Source organism: Uloborus diversus, chromosome 1, assembly GCF_026930045.1.
Source record: "Uloborus diversus isolate 005 chromosome 1, Udiv.v.3.1, whole genome shotgun sequence".
Classification (NCBI taxonomy): Eukaryota; Metazoa; Arthropoda; class Arachnida; order Araneae; family Uloboridae; genus Uloborus; species Uloborus diversus.
The window spans coordinates 218,323,156-218,330,483 of NC_072731.1; positions in this window are offsets into that span (position 1 = coordinate 218,323,156).

Consider the following 7,328-nt stretch of genomic DNA (forward strand, 5'->3'; position numbering starts at 1 on the left):
TATACTTTTTCCCAAAAACGAGCAGCATTTAAGAAAACTGAAGATAGCATGCAGATTTATTGCCTAACTAGTGGTACCCGCATGGCTTTGCCCGTAGTAGAAAATTAAAAAGTCTTTTGGTTCGCCTGTATATTTACAAATAATGTATGGTGAATTTCTCGCCAGTTGGCTTGCCCATGTTACGGTTCAACGTTGTGGTAATTTCGTAACTTATTATTCCACGTTATGATAATTTTACTCCGGAAAATGTTCTTAAAATTGGAATAGAAAAAGAACAAAATCGAATTTTCGAAAAATTGCTTCAAGGTGCACATTCTTATGCTACAAACTAACTTTGTGCCAAATTTCATGAAAATCGGCCGAACGGTCTAGGCGCTATGCGCGTCACAAAAATCCTGACAGACAGAGAGAGTTCTAGACAGAGAGACTTTCAGCTTTATTATTAGTAAAGATGATAAACGTTTTTACTTTCTTCTATATCTAATATATAGAAGAAAGTATTGGATTCGTGCAAATTTTCGAATTTCGAATTTTGACGGATTCGAACGTTTTGAGGTGTGCTGAGTCCATTTCGACTATTTTTGGAAAATGTCTGTGTGTGTGTTTGTGTGTGTGTGTGTGTGTGTGTGTGTGTGTGTGTGTGTGTGTGTCACGTCTGTGTGTGACCAGTTTTTTGTAGCCGCTCTACAGCAAAAACTACCGCATGAAATCGAACGAAATTTGGTACACATATGTGCCCCTATGTGAACTTGTGCCCATTGGTTTTTGGCGCGAATTCCTCCAAGGGGGGTGGAGCAATGGGACGTTTTTTGAGTTACGCGCGCTTGCTATTCCTCAGAAAGTAACTGGCGGAATCAAACAAAATTTTGCCCATATGTTGCCCCTAACAGGAGCAGGTGCTGATTCAATTTTGGTGTCAATAGCTCAAATGGGGGTTGAGTTATAGAACGTTTGTTGTCGTCAATTGTGACTGCTGTATCTCAAGAAATAACGAACAGAATCAAACAAAAATTTTTTGACAAGTAGCCCTTAGTGGGTATAAGAGCTGATTTTATTTTGGTGTCAACAGCTAAAAAGGGGTAGCGCAATCGCCCGTTCTTTTTTTCCATTGTGAGTGTCCTATCTCAAGAAGTAATGCTACGTTCTGGTTGAAATTTGGAATATATGTGAATCCATACGTAAACAGGCTTTGGTTCAATTTTGACTCCAATCGCTCCAAGAGGTGTCGATTTTTTTTTTTTTTTTTTTTTTTTTTGCGAATAAAAATAGTTTTATTAATGCAACAATAAGAAAGATAAATCGTAATTCGCAACTCCAACGAACTATAGAGGGCACTGAAGTCACTGTCTAATGGCGGAATTGAAAACTAAAACAAACGCACATGGTAACGAAGAAAATGCTAAAAGTGTTGTGATTTTTGTTCGTACGTATGATTTTTTCGCTTTATTCTTTTTAAATTAATTTTCAAAGTCTTGTTGATATTCTGACCCACGTAGAAAGAAATGAGAATTCAAGAAGCATTACTAAACGTCAAACATTAATGCAAAGTACGTAGTTCATAGTTCTAAGCAGCCATTTTCACGATGTTGAATTCGATATTTATCAATTCTTGATAAAACTAAATAATAATTGTGGCCTGACAAGAATAACAATTAATGCTAGGAAATTTAATATGACATTACAAATTATTACCAAAAGAAGATGATACTTCTTTGCTTTGCTTTGGCTAGCACTTGTTTTCCATTTGTAGCTGAGTTATTTCTCTTGAATTCCCGAATCGGTTAATTTAAAAAATTTCTGTTTCGATTTTTCTAATTTCTGAGTTACGATTTAATTGTGTCATGTTATGCAAATCATCAACAAAATTCTCACGGATATATGGTGGTAGTTTTCTTTTCAGTTGATTGACAATTATTTCTTTTTACTTATCGAATTCTGTAATCTTACTACCATTTTATTCCACTCATGATAAAAATTGAAAATGGTTTAACTAAAAACGCGAAATCTCGCCAAGGCTACTTTGCTCGCACAATACCAAAACTATAACCCTAAACAAATTTGGCGATATCTTTCAGCTGAGAATAAAAGGAATAAAGTAAATTCTTTCTCGGTTAAACATTTTTCATTTTATTCTACGATAATAAATCCAAGAAAATATTTTGCATACTGTCCATTCCAACTAAATGCTGCTGTAAAATATGATTAGTTAAATTAATTTAAGATTAAAAAAAACTCATATTCTTACAAATTCATACAAAACAATAAAAAATTTTACCTGGTATAACGTTATCCAATTTTGTTAATCCAGAGTTTTCTTGTTTACGCGTCCACCATTTAATACTTTTTTGAAAGAAATAAGGAAAACTAACATTATTTTGAGAAGCTCGAGAATACTCTTAGGGGACGAATTAATTTCTGTAGCTGAAAGCAAACTAAGACACATCGATTGCGTTAATAAATACTCAGAACAAACTGCCTGTGTTTACGTCAACAGACACACGTGGAACGCTTCATTTGCAGTTTTGTAAATCACCGCAAGGTAGCGTATTCGAGCGCTGGAGTTCCGAATAGATTGTCGTCTGCGTATTTCTCGTGATTTTAATTGTATGGAAATGATCGGAAATATTATCTCAATCATAGACTTATAATAAGAGTAGACCGAGCTTTCTCATTCTTGCTGATAAAGAAAATTGGTTCATAGATGTATCATGTGACTAGTGGAAGGGCTTGGCGAAGACTTTGGTAGCATGGTTGCTAGATGGCAGCATTATCTATGGTTTGGCACTCGACATGTATTTTAAGACAATGTGTTTTCATTAAAAAAAACTTCCAGGTGCAGAGATTGAACTGTTTTTCTTTTAGTTATGCATTATTTTGACATTAGTAATAGTTTTTGATCAGTTTTCGGTAACTTTTATTTCATTTGGAGCTGTCAGCGTTGGCGTAAACGAAATGGCTTAAACGTTTTGCGTTAACGCAAAAATGTACTAATCGGTATCTTAAATTGAAACTGTAGGTAAATATCTTACCGTTTGCTGATTCTTCTTGGTCGCTTGCATCTTTTATTGCTTAGAGAGTTATTGAAATTGACTAAAGAAAATGCACAATGCTATCTAAACGAAAAACTCACTATATTAACAAAATATTTACAACTTAGAATAACAAATTTACAAATCGGACTCCATAAAAGATCATTATTCCGTGTTCCATCAAGTCTATTTATTTTATTTCGCGCTGGCGTTGATCGTCTGCTACGATCAACGCCCGCTGTTGCTAGGATATCCACCAGTCACATGGTTTGGTTTATGAGCAGCAAAAGGGTTGCCATAGCTCGGTCTACTCTTATTATTAGTCTATGATCTCAATTATTTAAAATTTTTAACTGTTGCCATCTTATGTTTGTTAATAAATAAAATATTTGTAATTAATTCAAGTAAGGTTTTTAAAGTAACTTTCAATTTTCGCTCTTTGTTTTGTTTTTACAATAATTCAGACATTGGGATGGTCGTCAAGTTTTTGCATGTGTAATTTTGTTTTTGTTAGGAATATTGCTTCCTCGTCAAGCATGGGAGGGATCAGAAAAAGGAAAAATATAGAAGAAAGTTTCGTAATGGCCACAACATACTAGTTTTTTTTTAATTTGATATTATAAAATTTCACAATCGGGTCTTCGTAATCGCATTTTTCCGGAACATATCGAAATGGATAAGTAACCAATTTGCATTTCAACTCTTTAAAGTAGTTTACTGTTCTTATTCAGTTTACGTTTATATTCGGAGCTGCCGCGCAGGTTTTCGATGAGAGCTGAGCACTAGCTATATCTCTCGGCTCCTTTACATACGGTCTTACCAATTTATTGACACAGAATACATATATAATGGATTTTAAAGCACAAAGAAGGAAAAGTACATCCCGAAAACCGCCTCAAGTGTATGGGGACCTATGACAACTTAGCAATTCAGGCTCCACTGGTTCAATTAAATTCACTATTAATGTTATCTTTACTAATAATAAAGCTGAAAGTCTCTCTGTCTGGATGTCGGGATCTCTCTCTCTCTCTCTGTCTGGATGTCTAGATTTCTCTCTCTGTCTGGATATCTGTGACGCGCATAGCGCCTAGACCGTTCCGCCGATTTTCATGAAATTTGGTACAAAATCAGTTTGTAGCATGGGGGTTGCACCTCGAAGCGTATTTTCAAAAATTCGAGTTTGCTCTTTTTCTATTACAATTTTAAGAACATTTTACCGAGCAAATTATCACAACGTGGGCAACAAATCACCATAACGTGGACTAGCATATTAACGTAACGTGGACGAGCAAACTACCATATCCGACCATGAGCGAGCAAATCAAAATGCAAATTGCCGAGAAATTCATCATCCATTATTTGTAAATATACAGGCGAACCAAATGACCTTTTAATTTTCTACTACGGGCAAAGCCGTGCGGGTACCAATAGTATATATATATATATATATATATATATATATATTTTTTTTTTTTTTTTTTTTTTTTTTTTTTAAGATGTATCTGAGATGAGAGTCCTGCAATATCAGATGCTCATACAGTAGAGTGCAGGATTTATGTTTCCAAGAAAAAAGTGCCGGAGCCCTTTATTTCGTCTGTTCATGCATAAATAGTCGGAATTCTGACAACAAAAATATTTATTAATTAATTTAATTAAAAAATAAAAGAAGAGAAGAAAAGACACTGAGGAACGCTTCTGCAAACTTACATAGAAATTAAGATCAATATCCCGAGATGCACTCAAAAAATTCTCAGTACCGGAAAGTTTGGTTTTATCTTATACCCTACTGCAACTCAGCAAGTGGGTGCCGATAAAATGAAAAATGTCGTGATCTTTATAGTATTTTTCGGCTAAGTAGTACGTAAAGAAATTTTTTTAAGCGATGAATGCTGCATCTTAAAGTGAAAAATAGGGAAAAAATTAATGTAAAACATATGCGAAAGGAAAATATTTTCATAATTTATGCTCTGCGTGAGAAGTTACGGCAATTATGTAGTTAGTAATGACATTTCTTGTCTCTGTATTCACACTGAGAGAGAAAACTATGGGGTGTATAACTTCAGGTGATAGAAGCTGCCAGTTGTGGGCCAATTTACGTCACATGTCTGAATATTTCTGTAAGGATTGAACGAAAAAGATTATGTGAGCAGAAAATCACCATCGGTTTCGGGAGGGATATATTGTGGGCTCCGGAGTCAGGACCGGATGTAGATTTCACGGGGCCCTAAGCTATCAGGGGTGGGGGGGGGGGGGGCTTATGTAGTCCGGACAACTTAATGTCGATGATAAAACAGGCCATTTTCAAATGTTTTTGTTTCACTATGTGCGTCTTTTTCCGTTTTCCATAAACCCATGATTTTTTAATAGTCCTTCTATCTTTTTTTAGATAAACCTTGAAAGAAAATGAATATCAGGAAAATTGATGTAGGAACCCGATTTTATTGGGGTGGTGTCCGGGGTTTCTCTCCGGGAACGATTTTGAAAATTAGATATGAAATCCTGCATTTTGAGCCTTACAAGGAAAATTGGGACAACAAAAATATCAGGAAAAAGCTGTCAAGCAGGAACTTGTTTTAAAAGTTATACACTAGTTTTGCAAATTAAAATCAATCAAAATCAACCTTTTGTTTCGATTCAAATCGTGGACATTAATCGACAGAGAGGTAAAGCAAGGGAGGAGAAAAGATAACGCATCATCACTTGCTCGTACCAACTTTCGGTGAAGTTAGTTTTTAATCACCTCCCTAACGCACCGAGAAACAACATTGAATTAATTGTAAAATGATCATTAGTAAAAAATGCACGAAATTCTTTAAAAGAAATATTATACAGATTTAGAAAAGGGTGTAAACGAAAGAGTAATATCCTGGCTATTCAGATCTTTCATAGTTTATACTTTTGGTAAGAAATAAAATTGAAGCACTTTTCAAGGAATTTTAAAGATTATTCTCAAGGGCTCTAGAATAATTTAAGCAATTTTAAGCACTGTATCTACATTTCTCACCAATCTGACATTTTAACACTTGCTTGTTAGTACAGTAAAAATAGGGGTCGGACCCAAACATCCAAAAAAAAAAAAAAAAAAAAAAGCTAAACCTGGTGCAAATTGTTTATTACCCTCCCAATAAGAACAGGTAAAAAGTCCCATCCCATTGTGCGTCGGGTTTTGGAATGGGGGGCATCTAAAAATTGCTGTTTTGGGTATTTTTCCAGAATTTTTATAGTAAATTTAAAGTGAGAATATTATGTTTTGCTAAATTTAAAAGCATGAAATTAAAGGTGTTTGACCCCCAAGAGGGGTGACATAACCCACCAATGCTACAGAGCCCCCCTATCCTCGTAAAACGAAGCAGTACCCCCGAACCCCCTCCATACACATCATATGAAAACATTATTTTATGCTAAGTTAAAGTTAGAAATCGAGTGTGTCCATCTTCCAAGATCGATGGTGCACCTCCTCTCAAAGCTACAGCACCCCTCCCCCTCCGCCAAATAAAAATAATCCTCACCCCCCCCCCCCTTATTTTAAGTAGAAGTATTATTTCATGCAAATCAAAAATGCATTAAATCAGGACTATCCACCCCATAAGAACAGTAGCTCACCTCCCAAAACGAAATTATATACTAAAATATTATCCTTCCCCCCACCCTCTCTAATGGTGCACATTTGATTAAATGGCCAGAAAAATTACGCTGAACTGTTTTTTGCTTTCAAATGATTTCTCCTAAGCTTGTAACAAAAAGTCTTCGTTATCAAGATGTTTTTTAGAATCTAGATATTCAGCAAAATCGTTATTGTTGCAGCTATGTCTAACACAGTTTGTGCATATAATTGAGCACTTCAGTCCACTTTCAGACTTTTCAAACATTCACTATATCCGATGAACGAGCCTCCCCAGAGCGAGCACAAGATTTGAGACGCAGAAAGTCTTCTAGAGCAGAAGGCTTGGCTGTTGTAAATAGGACGCAGATTATATTTCTGTGGTGCTTTCTTTGCACCCATCAAAAATGACACTAGCTTTCCCATACTTACAAATTACCTATACACTGCATTGCTGACATATTTCCTTGAAGCTTACAGATCATTACCAAAAATATGATCAAGCAGGTATCTTCCATCTATTACATATGAGGCAGTGAGAAGCAAAGGGATGCAAGTGGCAAAATTAAAAATTTGGAGATAACCAGTACAAATGGTTAGTGAACCTCTCCTCTATCTTGAAGCAAGAGATGGTACTAGTAGACCTGGTAGTTGCTTCTATACAGCATGATTTAGAAAAGAAAATGAAAGCCTACCTA